Source organism: Ranitomeya imitator, chromosome 2 (genome assembly GCF_032444005.1).
Source record: "Ranitomeya imitator isolate aRanImi1 chromosome 2, aRanImi1.pri, whole genome shotgun sequence".
Lineage (NCBI taxonomy): Eukaryota > Metazoa > Chordata > Amphibia > Anura > Dendrobatidae > Ranitomeya > Ranitomeya imitator.
In genome coordinates, this window is record NC_091283.1 from 347,527,234 (window position 1) to 347,540,568 (window position 13,335).

The 13,335-nt window shown below is 47.0% G+C and overlaps 1 protein-coding gene across 2 annotated transcripts in view; it reads right to left on the minus strand.

Moving 5' to 3' along the window:
* Positions 1-12,280, minus strand: part of LOC138663726 (oocyte zinc finger protein XlCOF22-like) — a 29,522-nt gene extending 17,242 nt beyond the window's left edge. For both annotated transcript variants that reach the window (XM_069750048.1, XM_069750046.1), the window contains exon 1: positions 12,238-12,280. The gene's annotated coding sequence lies outside the window, so the exon portion shown is untranslated. The remainder of the gene's footprint in view (positions 1-12,237) is intronic.
* Positions 12,281-13,335: the final 1,055 nt, after the last annotated feature.

Genomic DNA, 13,335 nt, shown 5'->3' on the forward strand with positions numbered 1-13,335 from the left:
GTCATCATACAGGGTTTTGGGAAGGCCATATCTCATGGTATGTATTTTTTCTGATTTTTTTCTATGGCACCTGAGCCTTACACTATGGCTGGTCCGACTAACTAAAGCAATTGTTACCATCCACCTCTCGTGTCTCCCCTTTCCCTCATAGATTGTAAGCTTGCGAGCAGGGCCCTCATTCCTCTTGGTATCTATTTTGAACTGTATTTCTGTTATGCTGTAATATCTATTGTCTGTACAAGTCCCCTCTATAATTTGTAAAGCACTGTGGAATATGTTGGCGCTATATAGATAAAATTATTATTATTATTATTATTACTACCCTTGATAGGGACAGAAACACACAAGAGGTTAAAAGGCCCCTCCCTCCACCACCCTCTCAGTGATTTTTCCAAGTACCACACCAGGATGGATGCAACAAAGTTTTATTTCACATTCCTTCTACATACGTTATCGTCACATATCAGATAGGAATTTTCTAAAAAGGGAGGGAATATAATTGGTGCTGTCATGATGGACTCCTGAAAAACCTATTACAGACAGCTCTAATGCCTACTTTCCAGGACATTGCTCCTGACAGCACCAACAGGAGAATACCAGAGGATATGATTAGGGTGGGACTACTGCCTGGAGGATTTTCCTCCTGAAGGTCAATTTTGGCTTGCCAACACATCCAATTTATAGTGTTTGCAAAAGATACTTACCTATATTTGACCAGGTTGCGGCCCTGCACATCGGGTTCACAGAGGCACCTGCTTGTTCAGCCCAGGATGTGGCTACTGCTCTTGTGGAGTGTGCCTTAACATTGACTGGAGGTGATTCGCCCTCAGCTGAGTAGGTCAGATGGACTACTGATTTTACCCATCGAGCCAATGTTGCTTTCGATGCTTTTTTCCCCGTAATTTTCCCCCAAAATTGTACAAACAAATTGGAGTCTATTCGCCAGTCCTTTGTGACCTCCAAGTATCGGAGGACTATCCTTTTGACATCTAGAGAGTGAAAAGCCTTCTCCTGATCATTCTTATAATTTTGAGAAAAGGAAGGTAAAACTATTTCCTAGTTCATGTGAAAGAAGGATGCCACCTTTGGAAGAAAGGCGGGGTCTAATCTCAGAATAATGCAATCTTCTAGGATTTTTAGGTATGGGCTTTTTATGGAAAAAGCCTGTATTCCCCAATTCTTCTGGCCATAGTTATGGTCACAAGGAAAGCAGCTTTAGGGGAGAGAGATTTTATGCCCGAATTTTCCACGGGTTCATACGGGGTTTTGCACAAACCGTTTAGGACAATGTTCAAATCCCATGGAGGGACATAGTCCCTAACTGTGGGACGTAATCTGCTTGTGGATTTAATAAAACGCTGAATCCAAGGATGGGATGCTAGTGGCAAGTCCAAAAAAGCACTTAAGGCTGAGATTTGTACTTTAAAAGTACTAGGCCTCAGGCCTTTTTCAAAGGCTGCCTGTAAAAACTCTAGAATTTTGGGAATGTCAGACTTAGCTTCAGGAAACTGAGAAGTGAATTTTTCCATATTTTCGTATATATGGCCGAAGTCACTGGCTTCCTACTACTCTGTATAGTTGTTATGACTGCCTTGGAGAGTCCCCTTGTCCTCAGCATTTCCCGCTCAGAATCCTATGGCCATCTTCCTGAGAAGGGGAAACCAACTCCTTCTGGGCCAGAAGGGTACTATCATGATGACTGTGGCTTGATCTTCTTGGACTTTCTTCAGAACTGCTGGGATTAGAGGAAAGGGGGGAAAGGCATATGCCAGGCCCATGTCCCACTTGAGAGATAGGGCATCCACCCCTGTTGGTCTGTCTCCCTGATTTAGAGAAGAGAATTTCCTTGTCTTTGAATTTTTCATTGTGGCAAACAGGTCTACTAGGGGAGTACCCCATCGGTGTATTATGCGACCACATTCTTCCGATTTCAGCTCCCACTCTGACTGCTGGATTGTTTTCTGGCTGAGAAAATCTGCGACAACGTTTTGGGAGCCTTTCAAGTGTATTGCAGTCACCGAGAGAACCATCTTTTCTGCCCAAAGGAAGATCTTTCGTGCGACTGCTTGTAGACGGTGATGTCTCGGGCCTCCTTGATGCCTGAGGAGACTGTAGTAACATTGTCTGATAGAATGCGGATGTGTTTGTTTTTTAATTTTGATCCGCACCACCTTAGTGTCTCCCAGACTGCTTGTAGTTCTCGGAGGGTGGAAGATCCGGGAGGATCTGAACTTTGCCAGATGCCCTGTGTGTACTGATCCTGCACCTGTGCCCCCAGCCTTTGCCGCTGGCGTCTGTGGTAATTAATATGAATGGGGACGGTGTACACATACCCCCTTTCTTTAGGTTGCTTGCAGATGTCCACCAGCTTAGAGATTTTAGTGTCAGTGTTGATAGTCTTAATCTTTTGTCCGGACCTTCCGTCCTTCTGTTCCAAGTTGACAGGATTTGATGTTGTAAGATTGACACCACCGGACTCCTGGAATAGAGGCCGTCATCAGTCCCAGAATTCCCATAGCATCTCTGATGGACACTTTATATTTCCTTTTGAAGGCTAAGACTTTGACTCTTAATTATTCCTGCTTTTTTTCTGGTAGGAAGGACATCTGTTTTTCGGAATCCAAGAGAATTCCTAGGAAAACTTTGTTTTCCTGGCATTAGGTTAGATTTTCCCCAGGTTATTATCCACCCCAGGTTGTTTAATAATAAGACGGTTGATGTTAAACTGGCTCTGAGGAGCTGTGGGGACTCTGCGATCAAGAAGAAATCATCCACATACTGGAAAATTTCTATTCCCTGCTCTCTGAGGAAGGCCATCCCTTCTGCCATTATTTTGGAAAAAATGTGTGGTGCTAAAGAAAAACCAAAGGGTAGACACCTGAACTGATAATGACGAACTTCCTTTCCATCTGTCAGCGCGAATCTCACAAATTGCTGGCTGTGGGGATGAATTGGTACGTGGTAGTACGCTTCTTTCAGATCTAGCGTGCTCATGACCATACTCTGTTTGGTTAGCGGGGTTGTAGATTTTATAGATTCCATCTTGAATCTTTTGTAAGTAACCCATCTGTTCAGGGATTTTAGATTTATTATTGTGGGATAGTCTCCTCTTGGTTTTTTGATTGAGAAGAGGCTCAAATAGTACCCCCGACCTCTTTCTGCTTCCGGTACCGGAACCACTGCTCCTAAACGTATTAATTTATTTACATCCGATAGCAGCCTTTTTGGAACTTGGAGAGACTGGGCCATTGTTAGGTGAAATCTTCCTTGGGGTAACTGTATGAATTTGATTCTGTATCCTTCCTTTATTGTCTGTATTATCCATGGATATTTGGATATCTTTGACCAAGCTGGGAGAAAGTTTTGAAGTCACCCCCCAACCAATCTGGTGTCATTGCCTTTGAGAGCTAACTGATGAACTGGAAGGGGTACTTTTTTCCCTTGCCGCCTTTTGAGTAGCTCCATCTACCAGTTTTTCCCTTTCCTCTGTACTCTGGTCTCTGATAGGCGTATGGTCTACGAAAGGACACCACCCTTTTAGGTTTCTCTTCTGGGAAACCTTTTTTGTCATCCAAAGCTTTCTCCAGCATGTCGTTCAGAACTGGACCAAAAACTCGAAGGCCCGAAAAGGGGATGGAGCATAATTTATTTTTGAGTTGCAGTCCCCTGACCAGGTTTTCAGCCATATTGCGCATCTTACAGAATTTGTTAGGGCTTCATTCCTTGCGGTGAATCTAATTGATTCCGCTGAGGCATCCGCCATAAAAGCTGTTGCCATTTTGAGCAACGGCAAGGATTCCAGGATTTCTTCCCTGGGTTGAAATGAGCCTCTAAGTCCTCTAACCATATATTCATGGATCTGTCAACCGAGGTGGAGGCTATGTTCACCTTAATTGTAGCAGCTGAACATTCCCATGACTTCTTTAGAAGTCCGCCTTTCTATCCATAGAATCTTTAAGGCATGAAGAGTCTTCAAAGGGGATAGCCATTTTCTTTGTTACCCTGGCTATTGGGACATCAACTTTCTGGGTTTCTTCTCATAATTTAATATCCTCCAACTCAAATGGGAGACGTGTCCTAAATCTTAGTGAGTTTTTTCTAAACCTCCTCCCATTCCTCTAGAATCATAGCTTTAATGTGCATATTGACCAGAAATACTTTATTCGTACGGCATCTCAAGCCGCCAAACATTTGATCCTGTACTGAGGAAGGAGGTAGACCCGTATCGCCTAATCCCATAGTACTCCTGACAACAAGCTGTCTGTATCTTCCCAGGAAAAGCGATATTTTTTTTTTCTGGGAGACCCGGCACAAATTCCTCACTTTCCTCCTGTTCTGCATCGGAGTCAATTGAGGTCTCCTCGCCTTCAGAACTGAACTCCATCTCCTATCGTGGTCTCTTTGGTCTAGGGCCTACTCGGGAGGGATGTGGAACTTACTCCCTAATTATGGTTCTTATGTCCGACATAAAAGAGGAGTGTTCATCTTTGACCACTTTCGTGATGCACTCTGGTGGGCATAATTGTTTCCCGTATGAGTCAGGTAATTTTGCGTTATAAATGGCAGACTCCTTATCCTTCTTTTTAGGCACAGATGTAGCCATGGTCCTTTTAGGGGTTTCCTTGTCCTATAATGGAACAAAGGAATATACTATTAAATATATCCCCTCTAATTGGTTGTGGCCAGAAGACAGAGAGACAGACGGGCAGAGTAAGGCACAAAGTCCCAGACACTCACTAACGGAGTGTCCTTCCATAGCTGGCTGATCTGATGCACTGAACATCAACTCCCACCCCCTACCATGCCTTAGGGCAGTCTCACACGTCCAGATAATTCCGGTACCGGAAAAATCGGTACCGGAATTATCCGTGTCAGTGTGCCGGTGCGTTTCTGTGGCACATCAGTGTGGCACACGTGTGCCGCCCATGTGCCCACTGGGTACCACACGCACCGTGCAGGAGACAGCGCTAAAGTTTAGCGCTGTCCCCTGCATCTGGTGCTGAAGCGGCCATTCATATCTTCCTTGCAGCAGCGTTTGCTGTAGAGAAGATATGAATAATCGTGTTTAAAATAAAGCTCCATGTCCCCACCCCCTGTGCGCCCCCCCGCTGTTCTTAAAATACTCACCCGGCTCCCTCGCTGGCGCTGCTTCCTGTCTTGGCTGCACCTTCTACTGTATAAGCGGTCACGTGGGGCCGCTCATTTACAGTAATGAATATGCGGCTCCACCCCTATGGAAGGTGGAGCCGCATATTCATGATTGTAATGGACGGCCCCACGTGACCGCACATACAGTAAAGGTGCAGCCAGTACAGGAAGCAGCGCGAGCCGGGTGAGTATTTTAAGAACAGCGGGTGGGCACACAGGGGGTGGGAGGGGGCCGGGGACATGGAGCTTTATTTTAAACACGATTATTCATAACTTCTCTACAGCAAACGCTGTTGCAGGGAAGATATGAATGGCGGCTTCAGCACCAGTGGGGGGTACAGCGCTTACAGTAGCGCCGTCTCCTGCACGGCACACGGACAACGTCCGTGTGCAGTACGTGTTTTACACAGACCCATTGACTTTAATGGGTCTGTGTAATCCGTGCGCTCCCACGAACACTGACATGTCTCCGTGTTTGGCACACGGAGACACGGTCCGCAAAAAATCAATGACATCTGCACAGATGCATTGATTTCACTGTGTCTACGTGTGTCAGTGGCTCCGGTACGTGAGGAAACTGTCACCTCACGTACCGGAGCCACTGACGTGTGAAACCGGCCTTAAATAGTCTCACCTATCTTCCATCTGAATCGTCAGGAAAAAGGCGGTCCCTGTTTAATTCCTAGGGTTGGCACCTTTTTTTCAAATATATGCCGGAAATGCGTTCCACGGTGGAACGCACGCTGGATGCTAGAGGGCGCGACCCACCACGAAACCGGAAATCCTCTTCTGTGCATGTAAAATGCACTCTGGGCGCGCCGCGCGAGCCGAGAGCCCCTTGGGAGGGGAAGCGGCTCACTTCAGGGTCCACTGCCCACGTGGACCAGGCTGAGGGACCCCTTGTACAGCGGGGTCAAGATAAAGGGGGGAGGATGACGAGGATCCCCGCCCGATCCTCCTGCGTCCGGGCTCCTGCTCCTGGAGGAAAGGTAAATCTCTTCTGCGTCTGTCCCTAATAGGGACAGAAAAAACACTGAGAGGGTGGTGGAGGGAGGGGCCTTTTAACCTCTTGTGTGTTCCTGTCCCTATCAAGGATAAGAAGGACAACCTCTTGTTGGTGCTGTCAGGAGGGATGTCCTGGAAAAAGCAATTATGCTTTTTATTATGCAATCCATTTTTTACGAGAGACCTGATATTAACCTTCTTTGGCATACCTTATATCTACCGATATATATTTTCATTTTTAATTCTCTGATTTTATTGTTGCGATTGTGTTTTTATATCCTTCCATATGTGCACATACATATATGTTATCACCATTACTTAATAAAGAAATATTGTTATACTATATATATACCCTTGCCACGTCTCTTATTTTGGAACATCTGGATGTTGTGTTTTTGATGCTGCGGCTCAACGAAGCATCAAAAACGCAGCATTTCCTGAACGTGGAAACATACACTAAGGTTAACGTCTATCAGGGGCGGGCACAGTGGTTAAGCACAGGAGTGAGGATAATAGGGTTATTGGTGCCCTGAAAGTTTACTGGCTCTGCTTGAATGGCAAGCCAGTGCGTGCCGCCCCTTTAACCCCTTCATGACCCAGCCTATTTTGACCTTAAAGACCTTGCCGTTTTTTGCAATTCTGACCAGTGTCCCTTCATGAGGTAATAACTCAGGAACGCTTCAATGGATCCTAGCGGTTCTGAGATTGTTTTTTCGTGACATATTGGGCTTCATGTTAGTGGTAAATTTAGGTCAATAAATTCTGTGTTTATTTGTGATAAAAACGGAAATTTGGCGAAAATTTTGAAAATTTCGCAATTTTCACATTTTGAATTTTTATTCTGTTAAACCAGAGAGTTATGTGACACAAAATAGTTAATAAATAACATTTCCCACACGTCTACTTTACATCAGCACAATTTTGGAAACAAAATTTTTTTTTGCTAGGAAGTTATAAGGGTTAAAATTTGACCAGCGATTTCTCATTTTTACAACGAAATTTACAAAACCATTTTTTTAGGGACCACCTCACATTTGAAGTCAGTTTGAGGGGTCTATATGGCTGAAAATACCCAAAAGTGACACCATTCTAAAAACTGCACCCCTCAAGGTGCACAAAACCACATTCAAGAAGTTTATTAACCCTTCAGGTGCTTCACAGCAGCAGAAGCAACATGGAAGGAAAAAATGAACATTTAACTTTTTAGTCACAAAAATGATTTTTCAGCAACAATTTTTTTATTTTCCCAATCGTAAAAGGAGAAACTGAACACGTACGTTGTTGTCCAATTTGTCCTGAGTACGCTGATACCTCATATGTGGGGGTAAACCACTGTTTGGGCGCACGGCAGGGCTTGGAAGGGAAGGAGCGCCATTTGACTTTTTGAATGAAAAATTGGCTGCACTCTTTAGCGGACACCATGTCACATTTGGAGAGCCCCCGTGTGCCTAAAAATTGGAGCTCCCCCACAAGTGACCCCATTTTGGAAACTAGACGCCCCAAGGAACTTATCTAGATGCATAGTGAGCCCTTTAAACCCCCAGGTGCTTCACAAATTGATCCGTAAAAATGAAAAAGTACTTTTTTTTCACAAAAAAATTCTTTTAGCCTCAATTTTTTCATTTTCACATGGACAACAGGATAAAATGGATCCTAAAATTTGTTTGGCAATTTCTCCTGAGTACACCGATACTTCACATGTGGGGGTAAACCACTGTTTGGGCACATGGTAAGGCTCGGAAGGGAAGGAGCGCCATTTGACTTTTTGAATGAAAAATTATCTCCATCGTTAGCGGACACCATGTCGCGTTTGGAGAGACCCTGTGTGCTTAAACATTGGAGCTCCCCCACAAGTGACCCCATTTTGGAAACTGGACCCCCCAAGGAACTTATCTAGATGCCTAGTGAGCACTTTAAACCCTCAGGTGCTTCACAAATTGATCCGTAAAAATGAAAAAGTACTTTTTTTTCACAAAAAATTTATTTTCGCCTCAATTTTTTCATTTTCACATGGGCAATAGGATAAAATGGATCCTAAAATTTGTTGAGCAATTTCTCCCGAGTACGCCGATACCTCATATGTGGGGGTAAACCACTGTTTGGGCACACGGCAGGGCTCGGAAGGGAAGGCGCGCCTTTTAACTTTTTGAATGGAAAATTAGCTCCAATTGTTAGCGGACACCATGTCGCATTTGGAGAGCCCCTGTGTGCCTATGCAATGGAGCTCCCCCACAAGTGACCCCATTTTGGAAACTAGACCCCCCAAGGAACTTATCTAGATGCATACTGAGCACTTTAAACCCCCAGGTGCTTCACAGAAGTTTATAATGCAGAGCCATGAAAATAAAAAATAATTTTTCTTTTCTCAAAAATGATTTTTTAGCCTGGAATTTCCTATTTTGCCAATGGTAATAGGAGAAATTGGACCACAAATGTTGTTGTCCAGTTTGTCCTGAGTATGCAGATACCCCATATGTGGGGGTAAACCACTGTTTGGGCGCACGGCAGGGCTCAGAAGGGAAGGCACGCCATTTGGCTTTTTAAATGGAAAATTATCTCCAATCATTAGCGGACACCATGTCGCGTTTGGAGAGCCCCTGTGTGCCTAAACATTGGAGATCCCCCACAAATTACCCCATTTTGGAAACTAGACCCCCAAAGGAACTAATCTAGATGTGTAGTGAGCACTTTGAACCCTCAAGTGCTTCACAGAAGTTTATAACGCAGAGCCATGAAAATAAAAAAAAAAAATTATTTTCTCAAAAATGAATTTTAGCCCGCAATTTTTTATTTTCCCAAGGGTAACAGGAGAAATTTGACCCCAAAAGTTGTTGTCCAGTTTCTCCTGAGTACGCTGATACCCCATATGTGGGGGTAAACCACTGTTTAGGCACATGCTGGGGCTCGGAAGTGAAGTAGTGACGTTTTGAAATGCAGACTTTGATGGAATGCTCTGTGGGCGTCACGTTGCGTTTGCAGAGCCCCTGATGTGGCTAAACAGTAGAAACCCCCCACAAGTGACCCCATTTTGGAAACTAGACCCCCAAAGGAACTTATCTAGATGTGTGGTGAGCACTTTCAACCCCCAAGTGCTTTACAGAAGTTTATAACGCAGAGCCGTGAAAATAATAAATACGTTTTCTTTCCTCAAAAATAATTTTTTAGCCCAGAATTTTTTATTTTCCCAAGGGTTACAGGAGAAATTGGACCACAAAAGTTGTTGTCCAGTTTCTCCTGAGTACGCTGATGCCCCATGTGTGGGGGTAAACCACTGTTTGGGCACACGTGGGTGCTCAGAAGGGAAGTAGTGACTTTTGAAATGCAGACTTTGATGGAATGGTCTGCGGGCGTCACGTTGCGTTTGCAGAGCCCCTGGTGTGCCTAAACAGTAGAAACCCCCCACAAGTGACCCCATTTTGGAAACTAGACCCCCCAAGGAACTTATCTAGATATGTGGTGAGCACTTTGAACCCCCAAGTGCTTCACAGACGTTTACAACGCAGAGCCGTGAAAATAAAAAATCATTTTTCTTTCCTCAAAAATGATGTTTTAGCAAGCAATTTTTTATTTTCTCAAGGGTAACAGGAGAAATTGGACCCCAGTAATTGTTGCGCAGTTGTCCTGAGTATGCTGGTACCCCATATGTGGGGGTAAACCACTGTTTGGGCACACGTCGGGGTTCGGAAGTGAGGGAGCACCATTTGAATTTTTGAATACAAGATTGGCTGGAATCAATGGTGGCGCCATGTTGCGTTTGGAGACCCCCTGAAGTGCCTAAACAGTGGAAACCCCTCAATTCTACCTCCAACACTAACCCCCCCACACCCCTAACCCTTATCCCAACTGTAGCCGTAACCCTAATCACAACCCTAACCCCAACACACCCCTAACCACAACCCTAACCCCAACACACCCCTAACCACAACCCTAATTCCAACCCAACTCTAAGGCTATGTGCCAACGTTGCGGATTCGTATGAGATTTTTCAGCATCATTTTTGAAAAATCCGCGGGTAAAAGGCACTGCGTTTTACCTGTGGATTTACCGTGGATTTCCAGTGTTTTTTGTGCGGATTTCACCTGTGGATTCCTATTGAGGAACAGGTGTAAAACGCTGCGGAATCCGCACAAAGAATTGGCATGCTGCGGAAAATACAACGCAGCGTTCCCGCGCGGTATTTTCCACACCATGGGCACAGCGGATTTGGCTTTCCATATGTTTACATGGTACTGTAAACCTGATGGAACACTGCTGCGGATCCGCAGCGGCCAATCCGCACCGTGTGCACATAGCCCAATTCTAAAGGTTTGTGCACACGCTGCGGAAAACGCTGCGGATCCGCAGCAGTTTCCCATGAGTTTACAGTTCAATGTGAACCTATGGGAACCAAAAATCGCTGTACACATGCTGCGGAAAAACTGCACGGAAACGCAGCGGTTTACATTCCGCAGCATGTCACTTCTTTCTGCGGATTCCGCAGCGGTTTTACAACTGCTCCAATAGAAAATCGCAGTTGTAAAACCGCAGTGAAATGCGCAGAAAAACCGCGGTAAATCCACGATAAATCGGCAGCGGTTTAGCACTGTGGATTTTTCAAATCCGCTGCGGAAAAATCCGCATAGGACCAGAATACGTGTGCACATACCGAAACCCTAACCCTACCCCTAACCCTACCCCTACCCCTAACCCTAACCCTACCCCTAACCCTAACCCTAGCCCTACCCCTAACCCTAACCCTAGCCCTAACCCTAACCCTACCCCTAACCCTACCCCTAACCCTAGTTCTTACCCCAACCTTAGTGAAAAAAAAAAAAATTCTTTATTTTTTTTATTGTCCCTATCTATGGGGGTGACAAAGGGGGGGGGGTCATTTACTATTTTTTTTATTTTGATCACTGAGATAGGTTATATCTCAGTGATCAAAATTCACTGTGGAACGAATCTGCCGGCCGGCAGATTCGGCGGGCGCACTGCACATGCGCCCGCCATTTTGGAAGATGGCGGCGCCCAGGAAAGAAGACGGACGGACCTCGGGCGGCCAGGTAAGTATAAGGGGGGGGAGATCAGGGCACGGGGGGGGCGTCGGAGCACGGGGGGGTGGATCGGATCATGGGGGGGTGGATCGGAACACGGGAGGGAGGATTGGAGCACGGGGAAGGATTGGAGCACGGGGTGAGGGATCGCTGTGCGGGGGGGGGGTGGATCGGAGCACGGGGGGGTCGCTGTGTGCGGGGGGGGGGATCGGAGTGCGGGGGGGTTTGATTGGAGCGCGGGGGGTGTGATTGGTGCACGGGGAAGCGGACAGGAGGACGGGGGAGCGGAGCACAGGACGGAGGGGAGCGGACCACAGATCGGGGGGCTGGGGGGGCGATCGGAGGAGTGGGGTGGGTGCACATTAGTATTTCCAGCCATGGCCGATGATATTGCAGCATCGGCCATGGCTGGATTGTAATATTTCACCAGTTTTTTAGGTGAAATATTACAAATCGCTCTGATTGGCAGTTTCACTTTCAACAGCCAATCAGAGCGATCGTAGCCACGAGGGGGTGAAGCCACCCCCCCTGGGCTAAACTACCACTCCCCCTGTCCCTGCAGATCGGGTGAAATGGGAGTTAACCCTTTCACCCGGCCTGCAGGGACGCGATCTTTCCATGACGCATATGCTGCGTCATGGGTCGGAATGGCACCGACTTTCATGACGCAGCGTATGCGTCAAAGGTCGGGAAGGGGTTAAGGCTGTCTGTCCTCGTGCTGTATGTCAGACAGCTGGGAATATCGCAGTACTTGTGAATCCCAATGTCCAGGTTTCCTGTAGTTATGGTTGTTTTAAGATGGAGTCGGGGTCTGTCCCATATCCAAAAGTCATGTCAGGTCATCATGTAAAAACACGCTCACACAGCTCTATCGACTCAAGACTCTTACGGTAATTCCCCACTGATATAAACATAAATACAAAAAACTAGAAGAGCCCGGCATTTATGAAAAAGAGGACGCAAATGTGCATGGTCAGGAATAGGGTAAACTGGTGTGGAAGTCGTAAATGATAATAATGAAGCCCCCAAATAACGGGGCCCCAGCACCTACCTCCACCTGCAGAGCCGCACTCCACATATATGGCTGCTCTGTGCACACAGGACCTGTGATGAGGTCACAGGAGGGGAGGAGTCAGGGGTCACATGATCAGGGGCCTCAGTGTATGCAGGACTCTGCTGTGCTGGTTGTCATGGTGCTGGATGAGGGGAAGTTTATGTGTGGGGTCAGGAGGGGTTTACAGTGTGGATGTAGGAGAGCTGCGTGTGTACGAGGTGTACGGAGCAGAGCCGTGTGTACGAGGTGTACGGAGCAGAGCCGTGTGTACAAGGTGTACGGAGCAGAGCTGTGTGTACGAGGTGTATGGAGCGGAGCCGCTTGTGTACGAGGTGTACGGAGCGGAGCCGCTTGTGTACGACGTGTACGGTGCGGAGCCGATAGTGTACGAGGTGTACGGAGCTGAGCTGTGTGTGTACGAGGTGTACGGAGCGGAGCCACTTGTGTACGAGGTGTACGGAGCGGAGCCGCATGTGTACAAGGTGTACGGAGCAGAGCAGTGTGTGTACGAGGTGTATGGAGAAGAGCCGTGTGTGAACGAGGTGTACAGAGCCGAGCCACATGTGTACGAGGTGTACGGAGCGGAACCGCGTGTGTACGAGGTGTGCGGAGAGGAGCCGTGTGTGTACACAGCGGAGCCACGTGTGTACGGAGCGGAGACGTGTGTGTACAAGGTGTACGGAGCAGAGCCGTGTGTGTACGAGGTATACGGAGTGGAGCCGTGTGTGTACGGAGCAGAGCCATGTGTGTGTAAGAGGTGTATGGAGCGGAGCCGCATGTGTACAAGGTGTGCGGAGTGGAACCGTGTGTGTATGGGGTATACAGAGCGGAGGCGTGTGTGTACGAGGTGTACGGAGCGGAGCTGTGTGTGTACAAGGTGTGCGGAGCCGTTCGTGTACGGGGTATACAGAGCGGAGCCGTGTGTGTATGGGGTGTACGGAGCGGAGCCGTGTATGTACGAGGTGTACGGAGCGGAGACGTGTACAAGGTGTACGGAGCAGAGCCGTGTGTGTACGAGGTATACGGAGTGGAGCCGTGTGTGTACGGAGCAGAGCCACGTGTGTGTAAGAGGTGTATGGAGCGGAGCCGCATGTG